This window comes from Arachis ipaensis, chromosome B3 (genome assembly GCF_059453495.1).
Source record: "Arachis ipaensis isolate K30076 ecotype BB chromosome B3, ASM5945349v1, whole genome shotgun sequence".
In the NCBI taxonomy this organism is placed as follows: domain Eukaryota; kingdom Viridiplantae; phylum Streptophyta; class Magnoliopsida; order Fabales; family Fabaceae; genus Arachis; species Arachis ipaensis.
This window is the reverse complement of record NC_142438.1, coordinates 99735962-99753892: the sequence shown is the minus strand read 5'-3', so window position 1 is coordinate 99753892 and position 17931 is coordinate 99735962. Positions and strand designations below refer to the sequence as shown.

Sequence of the window (17931 nt, the reverse complement as noted above, 5' to 3'; positions counted from 1 at the left end):
TACTAGTGAAACTAGCCTAAGATGCCTTGGCATCACAACACCAAACTTAATACTTGCTTGTCCCTAAGCAAGTCCTGAGTTATTTAAGAAGAAAGTATGAAACAGAAAGCAATTACATTGGCTATATTAGCAAGCATTTGAAGTTCATCAGAAGGGTTTTATGCAGAAAGTTGCAGCATCACTTTTTCATTCTTATCAGGTAAGATTATCACTTTTTCATTGCATCCATCAAACACTGCTATGGCCTCTTGTTATCCTTATGTCCTTGGCACTTTTCTCTTCTTTGTTTTTCTTTTCTTTTTCTTAGAGCTCCTTTGCTCCTCGTTTGCTTAGTGTCATGTGTTGCACAAGCCTTTGGCATTTTCTTTTTCTTATCAGTGCACTACACATATTCACTTTAGGCATTTTAGTTCACATTTCTTCTTGAGACATTGGTGCCCAGCACCTCTTTGTGTGACTAAATGTTTTGTATTTAGGTTGCTCTTGATAATGGACTTTTGGTTGATAATCCCGGGTTAGTTAACCCAAGTTACCAAGTGTTGAAACACTCCTCAGAACCTATTCATCCAAGCATATCCTTAATACATAAACACCACAGGCATTTGTCTCAGAAGTTCAAACCATTGGTACCTAGCTTATTTTCTCAATTTTTTTGCTTTTTGGTTGCCCTTTTTCAGTGGCTTTTTCTTCTTCTTTTTCTTTCTTTTTCATGGCCAAAGACATTTATTCATCAAGATCCATAGACAGTTTTCAATTTCTACACAAAAAATGATAATTCTACACTCTAATTCCAGTGATCTGATTAAACAATCAAGCATGCATACCACCACTTAATTCTTCTTGATTTGTCACTAATTTAGCCAAGTTACTTTTGTTCAAACTTTTCTTTTATTTTTGAAAATAGAACAAGCATGGCAAGCACTTGTTTAAGAAGGTGAAGTTATATCCAAACATCTAGGTATTCACTTTATTCAAAGCAATAAACAGACACTCATAAAAAAAAACTCCACATAACACTTAAATGACTTATGATGAAAGAAAGCTCATAAAGACAATTCACCAATTATCATTTGATTATTAAGGAACGAGACCACCTCTTATTTATTGCTTGGTTCTTCTTAATTCTTGGGATCCTGCTTCTTCTTGCTTCCTGCCTCTTTTTGATCTTCTCCCAAACACCTGGGAACTCATCCTTTTCAAGGTCAAAGGGAACCTCAGCTAGTACCCTTTTAGGTCTCATCCATTCGGCTTGAATCTCATGGAAAACTGATTTGTATCTCCTTGCATCGAATTCCCTGTTCTCCTCCATTGGTTGCTTGTCTTTTCTTCTTTTGTTGCTAGATGAGGCTGCCATTGGTTCTTTAGTTTTGGTAAGTGACAAGCTAAAGTTGACAAGGTGAAGCAAGAAGTGTTGTAGGAGGTGTGGTGAGGTTGTTTTCGGCAAAAGATAGTTATGCTATGATGAAAGAAAATGTGCATGAAGGAGATTTGGTGGTGTAGAACTCGTTCCTCAAGTGGTTCTTTATAGTGCCCGTAAGTGAAAAATGGACGGCTAGGGTGGTTTGTGAAGGGTGGCTTGATGGTAAATATATGAATTAGGGAGAAGGACGACTTGCTTTTCATTTTCTTGGAAGTATTCTGGGTGCATTAGGTTGTACATGTAGCTATCTTTTCTTGCAGAACTTCCTTTTCCCATGTGTTAGTTTCAAAGACTTGTGAACTTTCTTTTTGACCAAGCACCGTACCTCCCTTTGTCTTTTTCCTCCATTTTTGTCTTTTCTTTTGTACCTGCACAAACAAACAAGTTTGCTATCATTTTTCGGTCCATGTGAATTATGAATAGTACTTGCACATGTAAATCAATGATTGTCTTTATGAGCTTATAGTCGTGACTTCTATATGTATGCACACTTATTATTTGGACACCAAACTTAGTGTTTGGTCAAGTCTCCTGATGACATGAAATCCATATTGGTTGTTCTTAATGAATGTGCTTAATTCTAATAAATCATAGTCACCTTGGCTCTTTGATTCTAAACAAATTTACTACCCTAAGTAATTGAAACCAAAGCATTAAAACATGCGAATGGTATACTTGTCATGAATTTCGAAATCCAGAGGAACTTCTTGCTTTTCATGAACCGTGTTCAAAGAGGAACACCAAACTTAATCTTTGGTTGTGCACTTTGAATAAAAATTGAATGCATTTTGAATAAAATTTGGGTTGCCTTCAGGCACACCAAACTTAGAGACAAATTGCATTTTACATGCAATGTTTAGTGCACTCTTTCAGCAGTTGTTCTGAGGATTCAAGTTCATGCATAAGAAACCATGCTTTATTAGATGCACAACAAAACAAAAAAAGTAAGGATATTAAAACATGGGTTGCCTCCCATGAAGCGCTTCTTTAACGTCACTAGCTTGACGGTTGTCCCTTGTTAGGGTGGATTGTAGTGCTTGACGTCTTCTCCTCTCACTATTAAAACGTCCCCACTTGATTCATTCATGACCTCTAAATGTTCCATAGAAAGAACTTTCCTGATTGTGAACACTTGAGGGAGCTGGGAAGGAATGGTTTTGAGGCCAGGTGGGATTGGCAGATAATGACTTGATATCACGTTATCTCCCGGAGAAAAACCTTCAGTGGGAATTTTCTTGTTTCTCCACCCTCTTGGCAATCTCCCTATCACTCTTCCCTTTCTCTTGAGGATTTCTTCATTGACCCTTATGTCAGGAGGATCCTTCTGATCTGTTTCCATTGATTCTTGTGGCTTTAACTCTTGCAACTCTTGTTTGCCTTCCAAGGACTGTTTTAGAGTTTCAGCTGCTGGATTACTTTCCTCCAAACACAGATGGCTACTATTATCCTTAGGCTTTTCAGGTTCTGGTTCAGGCTCAGATGCAGGTTTGAAAACTTTGAAAATGAGCTGTTTATCATGTATTCTCAGAATTAGCTCTCCTTGTTCTACATCTATGAGCGCTCTAGTAGTGGCTAGAAATGGTCTGCCCAGAATGATAGGGTGTAAGTAGCTTTCCTCCATGTCCACAATGACAAAGTCTGTGGGGAAGTAATAATCCCCCACTTTCACCAGCACATTTTCAACTACCCCTTCAGCTTGCTTCTGAGTTTTGTCAGCCAGTTGTATGATTACATCAGTGGATCTCACCTCATTCAGTTGTAGCCTCTTCATAAGAGTTAGAGGCATCACATTTATGCTAGCTCCTAGATCACAGAATCCTCTGTCAATTTTTGTTTCCCCTATGATGCAAGGGATATGAAAACTTCCTGGGTCCGTTTTCTTAGAGAATGTGTCCTTCTTGATGAGAGCACTGCATTCTTTGTTCATTGTTACCGTTTGTCCTCCCTTCAAAACTCTTTTCTTGCTCAACAATTCCTTTAAATACTTGATGTGTGTAGGCATCTGATGGAGAATCTCAAGAAAGGGAATATTAACATGGAGAGAGTTAAATGTTTCTAAAAACCTTGAATAGGTTTTCCCTTTTTCACCTCCTCCTAACCTCTGAGGAAATGGTGCTTTTGGTTGGTATATTTCCAGCATGCCTTTTTGCAGTTCCTTGGCTTGCTCAGTTCCACTTTCCTGCTTAACTTCTTCCACACCTTCCTTCAAGATTTCTGGCTCCTGCTCTGAGGGCCTGATTCCTTCTTCTTCTGAAACTTCCTTCAATATGGTGATGGCCTTGCATTCTTCCCATCTCACTCTCTTTTGTTCCCCTTTAGGATTCTTTTCTGTGTCACTAGGGAACACTGCAGTTGATTTGACGGCCTGTTGAGATAGCTCTCCTACTTGAGACTCCATCCTCTTGAGTTTTTCACCATGGTTTCTTAAGGTAGCTCTCACATCATCTCTGAAGCTTTTCAATTCGGTTATGTCTTGACTCACGGTTGCCATCATTCCTTCTATCCGGTTTAATTGATCTTGAAATTGTTGGTTCGGATTAAGTTGGGTAGGTTGATTATTTTGGCTATGATATGATGGTTGGGGGTAAGTGTTTTGTGTGGCTTGGTATGATCTTTGGTTGGAGTTTTGGTATGTGGAATTGTTATGTTGGTTGTGGTTGTAAGGTTTGTGGTTTTGTGGTTGGGTTTGTTGGTTCTCCCACCCAAAGTTTGGGTGATTTTTCCATCCTGGGTTGTAAGTGTTGGAGTGTGGATCATAAGGTTGCCTTTGTTGGTTTCCTACATAATTGGCCTCTTCCCAATCACCTCCTTCAGTGCTTTCTTCCTCTTGCTCTTGTGTGTGTATTGCAGCCACTTGCTTTGTTTCTAATTTCCTGGTGAGCTCTGCTAGTTGCTTGGCAAACACCTTGTTTTGGGCTAGAATTGTATCAACATGGTTCAGCTCCATGACTCCCTTAGTGTTGTGCCTCTCTGATGCATAGTAGTACTCATTCTCAGCCACTGTCTCAATCACTTCAATGGCTTCTTCCACAGTCTTTTTCCTGTTCAATGAACCTCCTGATGAATGGTCTACAGCCTTCCTTGATTCATAGGAGAGTCCATCATAGAAAATGTGCAATTGCACCCAATCATGGAACATGTCTGGTGGGCATTTCCTTGTTAAATCCTTGAATCTCTCCCATGCCTCGTAGAGAGTTTCATCATCTTGTTGTCTAAACGTCTGAACCTCAGATCGAAGCCTATTGACCTTTTGTGGGGGGTAGAAACGTGCCAGAAACTTGCTTTCTACCTCATCCCATGTTGTTAGACTCCCCCTTGGGAATGATTCCAGCCACTTAGCTGCTTTGTCCCTAAGTGAAAATGGGAACAAAAGCAGTTTATAGGCATCTTCCTGGACTCCATTGGACTTCACAGTGTCACAAATTCTCAGGAATTTTGTGAGATGTTGGTTGGGATCTTCATTAGCACTTCCACCAAATGAACAATGATTCTCCACAAGTGATATTAGCTGTGGTTTGAGCTCGAAATTGTTGGCCTGAATGGGTGGTTTCTGGATGCTGCTACCACAATTCCCAGAGGTTGGGTTTATGTATGAACTAAGAACCCTCCTCTCAGGAATGGCATTGTTTCCATCAGCTCTCTCATGGTTGTGAACTTCTCTATCCATGTTGAGATCTAAAGCTTCCTCAAAATTGTCCTCAGATTCTCCTTCAGATTCCTCTTCTCCCACTACTCTCTTCCCTCTTGCTTCCCTTCTAAGTCTATGAAGGGTCCTCTCTGGTTCGGTATATGGAGGAGTTGATGTCTCTCCTCTCCTACCTGTCATACAAGAACACAGCACAGGCAACAAACAAGTGAAATACTCTTGGTTAATGGAAGAGTATGGTTAGAGCAATTGAGGAATTAATTCAAACAGTTAGTGAGTCAGTGAGTTAGTTGCTTGAATTTAAAGGCATAAAGAAAGAAAGCATGTAACCGAGTGCAGAAATTAAAATTCAACAAGTAACTTGAACAGAATTAACAAAGCAAGAAAAATTGCTCAATCTAGTTAACTTCCAATTTGAGAATTGTCAATCGAAAACCAATCCCCGGCAACGGCGCCATAAACTTGATGTGCATAAACTAGTTATGCAACGATTTAGGAAATTGCACGATCGGCAAAATTCCTTCCGGCAAGTGCACCGGTTATCGTCAAGTAAAAACTCACAATAGAGTGAGGTCGAATCCCACAAGGATTGGTTGAGTGAGCAATTCGGATTAGAAGTGTGTTCTAGTTGAGCGGAATCAAGATTGAGATGAGAATTGCGGAATGTAAAATTGGCGGGAAAAGTAAATGACAAGAAATTGAAATGGCGGAATCTTAAATTGCATGAATTAAAGAGCAGAAACTAAATTGCTGAAATTAAAAGGGAATGGGGGTGATTGCATGAATTGAGTTGCAGAATGTAAAGAGAAGATGGAAATCAGAATTGGGGGATTCATTGGGTTATAGGAGATATTGAGATCTCCGAATCAAAACAGGTTTATCTCTTCCTCAAGCAATGCGTTCATTGAATTTTGCTTGGCAATCTTATATGATTGGATCCCAATCCCTTGGCTCACCAATTCTCTCTAAAAATGAACAAATTCCCAATCCCTTGGTTTAAATGTTCATAAGAAGAGATGATGCTCGATCACTGATTATACCACACAGTTTCATGAACCACAATTTGGTAGGATTACATGTCACAATATCCATCCAAACCCCAATCCAATTCACTGTGAGAAAGCTTCTCTAGCATGAATCCTCCATTCCTTTCCCAAGGTTCCGAAGGATTCCAATTATGGGTAGTTTCTTTCCCAAGACAACTACCCAATGGAATTAGATCGAGAAGCTTTCTAACAAAATTCAAGAGAAAAGATTGAAGAAGAAGATAAACTATTATTGATTCATTGAATTACAATAGAGCTCCCTAACCCAATGAAAGGGGGTTTAGTGAGTCATAGCTCTGAATTCAATTACAAAGATATGAAAACTAGCTAAAAGTGAAGGTCCCTGGAGGTCGAACACGTTTAAGCTCCAGTTTAAGGTTAAACTGGAGCTTAAACGTGGAAGCTGAGAAATGTAGCCCTGGAGGTGTCGAACACGTTTAAGCTCCAGTTTAAGGTTAAACTGGAGCTTAAACGTGGAAATGGAGAAAGCAACCCTGGAGGAAGAACTTGGTCGAACACGTTTAAGCTCCAGTTTAAGGTCAAACTGGAGCTTAAACGTGGAAATGGCTCCCTGGTGCACTTCCCATTTCTGGCGTTTAACCTCCAGTTTAAGGTTAAACTGGAGGTTAAACGTGGAAATGCTTCCTGATTGGCATTCTCATTCTGGCGTTTAACCTCCAGTTTGAGGTCAAACTGGAGGTTAAACGTGGAATGCTTCTTTGGTGAGACTTTTCATTCTGGCGTTTAACCTCCAGTTTAAGGTTAAACTGGAGGTTAAACTTCAATTCCAGCATTTCTTAGCCTTCATGATTCTGGCGTTTAAGCTCCAGTTTAGGCTTAAACTGGAACTTAAACTCCACATGTGATATTCAAGCTTCCTTTATTGACTTTGTTGCTTCCTTGCCTAGCCTCTTCTTCCCTGAAATCATCCAAACAATTGCATCAAAGTCTTGCAAAATTTCATGAGAAATCTTCCATTCATAGCATTCAAGTAATATAACTAAAACTCATGGAATTTGCATCAAAATCATATTGTTTGGATGGTTCATTGCTTTGTTATTCTTTTAACCATTCTTGGTTACTTTAAGCTCAAGAAAATGCATAAAACCACTAAAACTAACAGAAAAAATACTAGTGAAACTAGCCTAAGATGCCTTGGCATCAGTTTGGATCCCTCTAAAGCTAGTCTTTCCTTAGGAGTTGACTAGGACTTGAGGAATCAAGTTGATTAGTCCACTTGACTTTCCTTTATTTAGTAAGAGTTAACTAAGTAGGAGTAATGAACAATTCTCATCACAATTGATAAGAATAACTAGGATAGGACATCCAGTTTTCATACCTTGCTAAGAGTTTTATCAGTTATTTGTTTAATTCTCACAATTTACTTTTTCTTGTTCCTTATTCAAAAACTCCAAAAAGATAATCTTCCATAACCAATATTAAATACACCTCCCTGCAATTCCTTGAGAGATGATCCGAGGTCTAAATACTTCGGTTATCAATTTTATTAGGGGTTTGTTACTTGTGACAACAAAAATTTTTGTACGAAAGGATTTTTTGTTGGTTTAGAAACTATACTTTCAACGAAGATTTATTGTTGAATTTCTTTACTAGCAAAAATCCGTTCGTCAGTCCTTTCATAAAGTTAATCTCTTCTAAACCACAACAGTCCACCATATCCGAGTAACTCATGTCCTCTCATCAAGTTGACTCATGGCTTTTGATTGTAGCCAAAGATGAAGCTCTAAGTAATCCACTCCCCTTCGCAATCCTACTCAAAATACCACGAACAAGGTCGGATCTTCCGGATCATAGAGTGCTACTTTTCTGACTCTAACCTTAGCGCCACAGAGACCTCAGTAACCCACGATCAACGAAATTTCATGTCACGTATCCAAAGTTGCCCAGGTACTCTCTTGGAATCCGCAATGCATTCTCTAGCTTTAGTTCAATGCTATCCGGGTCAAAACTCGCACGAAACCCATGTAGAACAAAGATGAATGTCACGGTTCACCCCTAATTTATTGAGTTTGAAGAACGAGAATGCATAAGAGAATAGAATCAAATATATTGAAATAGAAACAGCAATATTATTAATCCATGAGAATTAACAGAGCCCCTAAACCTAATTTAGGAGGTTTAGTTGCTCATAGCTTACAGAAAATAGTAATGTAATTCGAAAATAGTCTGCCAGAAGAAGTACTAACATGCGTGATCTTCTCCTTTAAATACTAATCTAATAACTAGAGATTACAGAAATAAGATAGACTGGACTCTTAGTGCGAAAATCCACTTCTTGGGCCCACTTGGTGAGTGTTTAAGTTGAGCTTTAGGTGAATCCATGTGCTTAGACTCCTCTTGGGGCGTTGGACACCAGGCTTGCTCCCTTTTGGGCATCCAAACGCCAGCTTGATCCTTCTGGGGCATCCAAACGCCAGGCAGAGGGCAGTAGGGCCTTCATTTCCAAAGATAAATATGGATCATTATATATTGCTGGAAAGTCCTGGATGTTAACTTTCCAACGCCATTGAAAGCACATCAATTGGACCTCTGTAGCTCCAGAAATGCTCGTTCGAATGCACGGAGGTCAGAATCTGACGGCATCTGCAGCCCTTCCTCTGTCTTTGAATCAGACTTTTCCAAAACTTGCCAGAATCACCCAAAAATCACTTAAAAACATAAGAAAAACACAAAAACTCAAAGTAGCATCCAAAAAGTGATTTTTGCACAAAAACCTACTAAAACTTAATTAAACTTAACAAAACATAACCAAAACACTATGAAAATAATGCCAGAAAGCGTATAAAATATCCGCTCATCAATTTGTCCATGAATAAGAGTAGTATGGTTTAGAAGACAATGCCAATGCCTACCAACAAAAGAAACAGTGACAAATATAGGTAATTGGATAATGGAATGATTCACTCAAATTGAGGCACAAAGAGGGCAAGACAAGGAAGCTATCAAGGCTAGAATTGTATACTTGTGTAGGGAGATATGGAAGGAGAGAAACAAAGCAACTTTAAACAATGCAGAAGTAAATCCATATTCAGCTATCATAAGAGTGAGAATCACAGAAATAGAATTCAAAAATGCAAATGAGTTAGAAAACACAAAGAAATTAAAGAGATCAAGTCAAATGAGGTATAAAAAAGTTACCTGGAGACCCCCGCCAGGGGTGTGGATGAAAGCGAACGTAGATGCGACATTATTAAAAGACACAACTGAAGGAGCAATTGGAATTATAATAAGGGACAATTTAGGAAGGCTGGTCACAGGAACTGCAGAGAAGATTAGCGCGTCTTCATGCTTGGCTACAGAAGCATTTTGATAAATCCATATTTTACGATGATTTTTTAGTTGAAAAGAGTAGAATTTATCAACTTATCTTGCACTTATTCCTTGAAATTGCATACTTTTGTGAATTTTTTTTAATTGTACTTAATTGTTAAAAACATATTTTTTATGATTTAAATTGTCAAATTTAATTCACTTTTATCCCATTTGATACTTTGATATATTTTCTTGAGTGATCTAAGGTTTAGAAGGTAAGGATGGCTTAGAAAGATGGAGGAAAAGCATGTAAAAGTGGATGATTCATGAAGAAATGAAGTTGTCAAGATCTGCCAATCATGCGTACATGTGGGTCATCGTGCATACGCATCACTCTCTATTCGTACGTACGTGCCTATGGTGAGTACGCATCTCTCTAGTCTCGTGCCTCATTTAAAAATACATGTGACTCGTGATTTCAAGCCCATTTTGGGCCCAATCCAACTCATTTATGTGGATTTGAACCAAGAGTCCAAGGGGGATCAACACACTTTCTACCATAATCATATTTTTGACATTTTTTAGGTTTTGTTTATAGTTTTATTGATAGAAACTCCAACTTCTCTCTAGGTTTCGCTATGTTTAAAATTCAATTTTGCTACTAGTTTTGGATCTTGCTCTTGTCTAATTGTAGTTTTGACACTTATTTTTGTGTTTTTGCACTATAATTCTCTTAGAACTTAGTAGTAGTTGTCTTATTCTATTTTGTTAGTTTATGAACTTGTGAATTCTTGATTTCCATTAATGAAGTTGATGTTTTAAGTTTTATATATGCTTGTTTAAGTTTTTAGTATTAATTTTTTGTATTGGTTAGCTATAATTTTTATTAATTTTTTGCAATTCATCATGTTTTATTTTTATTCATACCAAGTGTTTGATGAAATATTTACTTTAATTATGGAGTAGACTTTTCATCTCTTGCCTTGGGGTTGAAGAATTAGGTAACTTTGAGTTATTAATATCCAAGGTTGCGAAAATCGAACCGGTCAATGAACAGGTAGAATAACCGGTTCAGTAGTTCAGTGGTCTAACCGTGGTTCAATCAGGGTTTAACCGGTTTAATTAAATATAAAATAAAATTATAAAAAATTAATATATCATTTTTAATATTTAAATTCAATAAATTTTCAACTAAATGAACTCAGTATAAATTACATATAACAAAATAAAACTTCAATCATAAAAAATATACCTTTAAATTCTTTAAAAATTCTTATGAAGTACATTATCTCAAAGGAAAAAAAAATCTTGCTGTAGTTATTGGCATCAATGTATAATTTAATTTTTTAAAATCAACAGAATTATTCTAAAAATTTCAACAAGGTACCAGCAACCATTAACAAAAATACTCCAAAAGTAACAAAAAAAAAGATGAAAATCAAATGAAGCAGCAACCATATTTTCTTCAGTTAATTAATAGAGTTACATAGGTAATCCAATTGAAATATTTTTTGCAATTACAATAATCAGAATTTAATCTATCCAACCATCAGAATTCAAAATATAAAAACAGCAAATCATAATCATTATAATTAACAAAATAAAAAAAAAAACAAATTGAACTACCGATCGAATAACTCAAGAAAGAGGGATAGCAACATAATCGAACTGTGTAATTTTCTATGGCGGCAGAGTGAAACGGCAAAGAGTCCACGGCGGCAGAAAGTAACGCTCGAACTGCACTGTGAGCTCGATAGAAAAAGGGCAAAGATGGGCAAAAATGCCGATGATAGAGACGAGTTCAGGAAGGCCGACGATGACAATGACAGAAGTGGCTTGACGACACGACGAGGACAGAAACAGTGACGAGAACAACAGCTCCCAGTAGATCTGGCGATACGAGAATGGATCCAGGAGGAAAAGAGGGGCGGCCAACGATGACGAGGACAGAGGCAAGCTTGGCGACACCACGAGGACAGAGAAGCTGAGAAGGTGACGCTATTGTTGGTGGTGGCGGCGTGGAACTCAGAGGGAGAGAGAAAGGGGTATTAGGGTTTTCTTCTGAGAGAAAGGGGGTAGCTGGGCTTTTATATGGGGGGTTTATTTTTTTTTAAACCTTTAAAACCGTCAAAAAATCGACTGGTTTTACCGGTTCACCGGTTAACCACCGGTTCGGCTGATTTTTTCACCGATTTTTTTGCCAGGCAGTTTCTAGGCTTACCCGGACCGGCTAGCTGACCGGTTCCCGGTTAATCCAGTTGAACCGGCTGGTCTGGTTCGGTTTTTATAACCATGTTAATATCCAATATTGATTGGTAGTTTAGAGTTTTTAGTTGGTTTTGTTTCTATTAACGCTAATCTTTTACTAAACTCAATTAGTAAATTGGTTAGGATTTACGAATTAAGATCAATTATGTCAAGTTGACTTTCCTAAATGTGTAGAGGTTGAATAAGTGGGATTAACTCTTCATAATTGCCATGTTTGTGGTTAATAACAAGGACAGAAACCCTTGACTCTCAATCCTAGCCAATACCCTTTAACTATTTGAATTTCAATCCTTTACTAGCTCAATTCCCTAATCATTTCTAGTTTAATTTAGTTGTCTTTTAGTATAGTTGTTACTTTGATTATTGCTCTTTACTCATGCCTGCTTGGTCATTCACTTACTTGCTTATTGATTAGTTTCTTGCAATTTACTTGTTATTTACTCCTTAGTTCCTAGTCTCTTTAATTTTTGTAATTGCACTTGAACCCTTCCCCCCCGAATTCATAGCCAATGACGTGCACACTATTACAATTCCACGGAAGAACGACCTGGGATTAAACTCTCGATAATTTTTTTGGAATTTGTGACATTTTACTAAACTTTGATAGTGTTAGTTGCCAATTTAGGACTATATCTATGACGAATCTTGTGTTTTTTAAACTTGTGAAATTCTAAACCGGTAGCTAGCGTTCGTTCACATGTGCTATTAGAAGTGCATTAATCCTAGCAAGGAATTTACACATTGAGTAGATTATTATTGAATCAGACAGTCTTACCTTGATACAAGCTCTGAAATCGAATGACAGTATTAGAGAAGTAGAACCAATCCTCCAAGACAACTTTTGGTTGGCAGCGAAAATTCCAAAATGTGGATTTACTTGGATCCCTAGAGAATGTAATTCGCTGGCTCATATGGTTGCAAAAAAGTATTAGGTGCCAGAGCTGGAACCAGACTGGAGTTCAAACACCCAGGGAGAGCTCCAGTAGATCTTGATCATCAAATCACAAATGGCGACCAAAATGCAGGAGACAGGAATCAAACTCGAAAGAAGGGAGGGGAAGGGTGATTAATTAAGTCTCGATCTTGAAGGGGATGGAGGGTGAGGTATCGCTGTAACTTTCTTCAAGAAGTGGGTGGCAACTAGTTGAACTTCTCGTTCATGGGAGAGGTCAGACAATTAGATGTCATCCTTTCATTATTAGCTTGCAAATTTACAACCATTTCCAATAACTTTACATTAGTTGGCAGAGGTTGGTCTACCATGAGTCAATCTTTTCGTAGAAGATGAATTATTCTTCTTGTCTCCTATGGTAGGTGCCAAAATATTCTTCCATTGGTAAACTTCTTGAGATATAACTTATCTTGGATAAAATTGAACTTGCTTCTTCTTCAACATATAATATATACTTCGGTAAAAAAGAGCACAAAGTGTGAGTACCTAAAAAAACACTCCAACACTCAAGTCAGCAAAAATAAAATGTTAACTTCATGAAATATTTTAAAATCAAGAATTTGCCTTTATCTTCTTGCAACTTCTCTATTTGTATTAACTTACTAGTGAACATATAACTATTTTCTTCAAATCTTCGATTATAGAGTTATAAATAAATAATTATAATGAAAATGAAATGTTTACATTTTGTCCGAACTATAACATAAATATGGTCATTGTTTTCGAGTTATTAATTTAATTTGGTTGTGACCGAATTATAATAATTGGATTAACTGTATTTTAAAAAATTTGATCAATTAAAATAATTATTTATCTTTATAAATCTAAATTATCTATATAAAACTTAACAAAAATATAGTCAATATTTTCCAATATAAATAAAAGAATATGCAACACTTTTGACTTAATAAAGAATATTTAAATAATTATTTTCTTTTTATAAATTATTTATAGCATCTAAACAAAATTTTTGACACCAAAAAAAGTGGATTGGGTTAATATTTTTTTTGGGTATTAAAACGGAAAAAAATCTAAGAAAAAAGAAACCTAAATAAAAATTAAATGGAGGTAAGGTAACCTCTCTTAGAAATAGATTTTTTTAATTATTAAAAAAAATTGAGAATGTAAAATGTAATTTTTAATTCTTTATTATTCTCTTTTTCATATTTATTTTTGATCTTACTTATAAAATTAGAGTTAATAGTCAAAATCGTCCCTGAAAAATACCTCGATCTTCATTTTCATCCCCGAAAGATAAAATTAATCAAAATAGTCCTTGAAAGATAATCGAGTTATTCACGTTCGTCCTTCCATCATCTCCCTCGCTGACTTGGCTAACGTTGGCTGATGTGTGACGTTAACTACTACCGTGGCAGTCACCTAGGTGTCCCCTACTATTGCTGATAATGTAACTATGCTGAAACAGTTCAAATCAGTCTCTTAGTGTTTGAACCCTAATCTTCAATTCAATGATAAATAAGTTGCATTCAACAATCAGAGGGCCATATACTTTAGTTGGAAGAATTCCACCTTCCTTGGAAAATCTTTCATCATTGGAGACTCTGTCCCTTGCATACAATCATCTTGAAGGAAATATACCTCATGTTATGGGTAGGTTATCCAATTTGAATTCTATTTTTCTTGGTTCAAATAATTTGTCAGGCATGATTCCTCCTTCACTTTACAACCTTTTCGATATTCGAGATTTTGATTTAGGAAAAAATCAATTAGTGGGTACTCTTCCTTCAAATATAGATCATGCTTTCCAATTCTCCAGCAGTTTACTATTCCATTGATCCAATTTACCGAAATTTTTCCATCTTCAATATCCAACCTGTCTCAGTTGCAAGTGTTTGATATAGGAGTGAATAGTTTTAGAGGACCAATTCCTCTTACTTTGGGAATTGGCTTGAACAAGCTTCAGCAACTTATAATGGGCTATAACAATTTTGGGAGTGGACAAGCTATACCTGAAACTGTAGGTCGATCTCGGACGAGATCTTCTGTACTGGTCGGAGATGACGTGTCCGGCTGGTGGGTGGCGGTCGGAGCTGTCGTGTCCGACTTACGGGACTGGCTGCACTGCTGATCCTTCGTCACCGGAGGGTGGGGGGTACCTGCAAGAGACTCCGATGCTTAAGTTAGCATGGGTATTAAATAGGTTTTTAGTAGAATCAGAGTATGAGTTATACCTGGGTGCTCCAGTGTATTTATAATGGTTGTAGAGTGACCTTTTTAGATAAGATAAGTTAGTTATCTTATCTTATCTTATCTTTGAGTTGAGGTCAGCTTATCTTTTAGGGGAACCGCCCTTATCTCTATAGGCTTGGACTGCCTTTGGATTTGGGTCGTGTTCCTCTTATATGGGCCCCTTACTGGGCTTTCCTGTCGATTCGACCGACCTCTTTGAGAAGAGGTCGGATAGCCTGACCTGAAGAGGTCGGTCACTTTATTACTGAACATCCCGGATCGGATAGTTCGACCCAGGGTATGAACAGTGCCCCTGCTTGAGCTCGGTCTTCTGCTTTGAGGTCAAATCTTTGACTTCGATCTTTCTCTAGTGAAGCCAAACTCGAGCATTTTGTCGATTCCTTTCTTTGTAGAGCCTTTTTTGAATGTGGAACGTTTTCCTCTAAAAGCGCGCACTTTTTATATCAGCGCTTTGTTCTTGGGAACGTGTGAGGGTTTAATACCTTCATTAATTGGTATTAATTGCCCCATTTTCCTTGGCTTTTATTTTGAATTTTGCAATCAGAAACGGTTTATCTCCTTCATTTTTCTTTGTAACTTCTCCCTTCGTTCTCTCGCTATCTGTTTTTTGCCTATAGCTTGCCTTTTCTTGCGTTGCAGCGTCATTCAGCGATCCAGCGATTCAGTCTTTCCATCTTCAACTCTTCTGAAGCTTTCATCTTTTTTTCAGGTTGGTTCTATTTACAGTTTCTTCACTTTTTTCGTTGCTTTGTCTTTGGTTTTCTTTGATATTTGACTGCATGTCGAAAAAAGCTTGAACCTTTTTATGATCTTGTGTTTCCTTGTCGTTGTAATGTGTTTTTTTTGTAATGTGTTTGCATGTTCTACTGTCACTTCTGGCTGTTTTTTTGAAAAAACTGTATCTTGCTCACAATTTCAAAAGATTGCCCCTTGACTTCTGCTCTGTTTTGGTGGCTTTCCTTGTTGCTGTACCTTTGTAGGAGATAACGATACCCATAATTTAATTTTTGCCTTTTGTTCGGAGTGCGTTTTCTTGACTTCCTCTTGATGCTTTTGTTGCTTGTTAGTTCTGTTTGAGACTGTGAATTTTGGGAGATAATTATTTTGATGATTTTTGATTTGTATCTCGTGGCTTTTCTTCTCGGAGTGTTATCTTCCTATCAGGACATGTAGAGATGTAAACTTGTAGGTTTCCTTGAGTCCTCGCTCCCTAACTTGCCCCCAAAAGGATGCCACTGGATCTTTAGTGTGGGTCCCGGGGGTTTCCTTTTGTTTGTATTGCTCCGTGTCGCGCTTGTCCGAGCTGTTCTGAGATGTTTTGTTTTTTATCCGAGATGTTTTTGGGTTAGTGATGTGGGCGAAAATTGGTGAATTAAGAATGATTATAAAATATGCGTTGCAAGTATAGTTCTCAACCAACCAGAAATCCGCTTATCAATTTAGAAGGGTGATGAGTATTTTGGTGAAAAATGAATTTCTCCCAAAACACACAAATCTAACCGGCAAGTGCACCGGGTCGCATCAAGTAATAATAACTCACGGGAGTGAGGTCGATCCCACAGAGATTGAAGGATTGAGCAATTTTAGCTTAGTGGTTAATTTAGTCAAGCGAATCAAGATTTGGTTGAGTGATTTGTGATTTGCAGAATTTAAATTGCATTGAAAGTAAAGAGAATTGGTAATTGACATGAAATTAAAGAGAACAGGAAATAAATTGCTGAATCTTAAAGAACAAGAAATTAAATGGCAGAAACTTAGAGTGCAAGAAATGTAAATTGCGAAAACTTAAAGTGCAAGAAATGTAAATGACTTGAATTGTAAAGGGGATTGGGACTTGGATTTGCAGAATTTAAACAAGGAAAAGTAAATTGCATCAAACAGAAAAGTAAAAGAGTGTTTGGGTTGAATCGGATTTGAAGCAAAACAAGTAAATGAACGTGAAAAGCAAAAACAGAATGTAAATTGGAATTTCAGATCTCAGGGGTCCAGAGACTAGAAAACCAGGTCTAGATCTCACTACCTTCCTTGATCCAATAAGAACAATTGCAAAGGAAAAGTAAATTGCAAAGAAAGTAGATGAAGAACAATTAACCGAAACTGAAATTCAATTAAGCAGTAAATAAACAGAGAGATCCAAGGATGAGATTGAAACAGAATTTCTTCAATTCTTCAACCCAAGATCCAAGACAATTGTAATTGAAATTGAAAGCAATAAAGCTAAGAGGAAGAGAAGTGAATTCTCCTTCCCCAAGACTAAGAAATTAAAGATCACTCAATATCCAAAGCTCTCCGAAAACTATTATGAAAATTCAAAGGGAAAGCTCCCCGAAGAACTTGAATTCTATCCTATTTATACACTTTCTTCAAATGATCTTCAAGCCTTGAGTTGGGCCTTTGCTCTTGGTAGAATTGGGTTGAAAGAGGCCTTGGTTGATTGCTCTTGAAGTTTGGAGAAGAACCAAAGTGAACCAATTGAACCGGGTTAGAGTTTTGCAAAAGTTGGACCAAAAGTTGGAGCAAAAGTTAGGGTCTAACTTTTGGTCCAACTTTTTATATCAACCAACACAACTTGCTGATACTCACGTTGGTGCCAAAGTTAGGGGTCTAACTTTGGCCCCAACGTTGGCTTTACCTTGTGCACTTGTGGCGCCAACGTTAGCCACCAAGTTAGGGGCTAACGTTGGCGCAAACTTTTGCTCCTCCCCTTGTGATTTTCATGTGCCAACGTTAGCCACCAAGTTAGGGGCTAACGTTGGCGCAAACTTTTGGTGCCCAGGGAGATTTTCTTCATGCCAACGTTAGCCTCAAAGTTAGGGGCTAACGTTGGCACAAACTTTTGGTGCCCAGGGGTGATTTTCATGTGCCAACGTTAGCCTCAAAGTTAGGGGCTAACATTGGCGCAAACTTTTGGTACCCAGGGAGTGATTTTCAAGTTCCAACGTTAGCCCAAAAGTTAGGGGCTAACGTTGGGGCTAACTTTTCACTCAAAAGTTTGTGCAAAAGTTTGAGGCTAACTTTAGGTCCAGCTTTTTGCTTCCTGGTTCAATTTCACTTATTCCATTGTCTTCTCTTTACTCCTAGCTATTCCTTCTTGCTTCAACCTTTCTCCAAGCTT

General features: G+C 37.6%; 1 non-coding gene across 1 annotated transcript; it reads left to right on the top strand.

Moving 5' to 3' along the window:
• The first annotated feature begins 4557 nt into the window (after window positions 1-4557).
• LOC148571754 (small nucleolar RNA R71) lies at window positions 4558-4661 on the top strand. Its single transcript, XR_015880301.1, has one exon. It is a non-coding gene; the product is annotated as a small nucleolar RNA R71 (small nucleolar RNA).
• Window positions 4662-17931: the final 13270 nt, after the last annotated feature.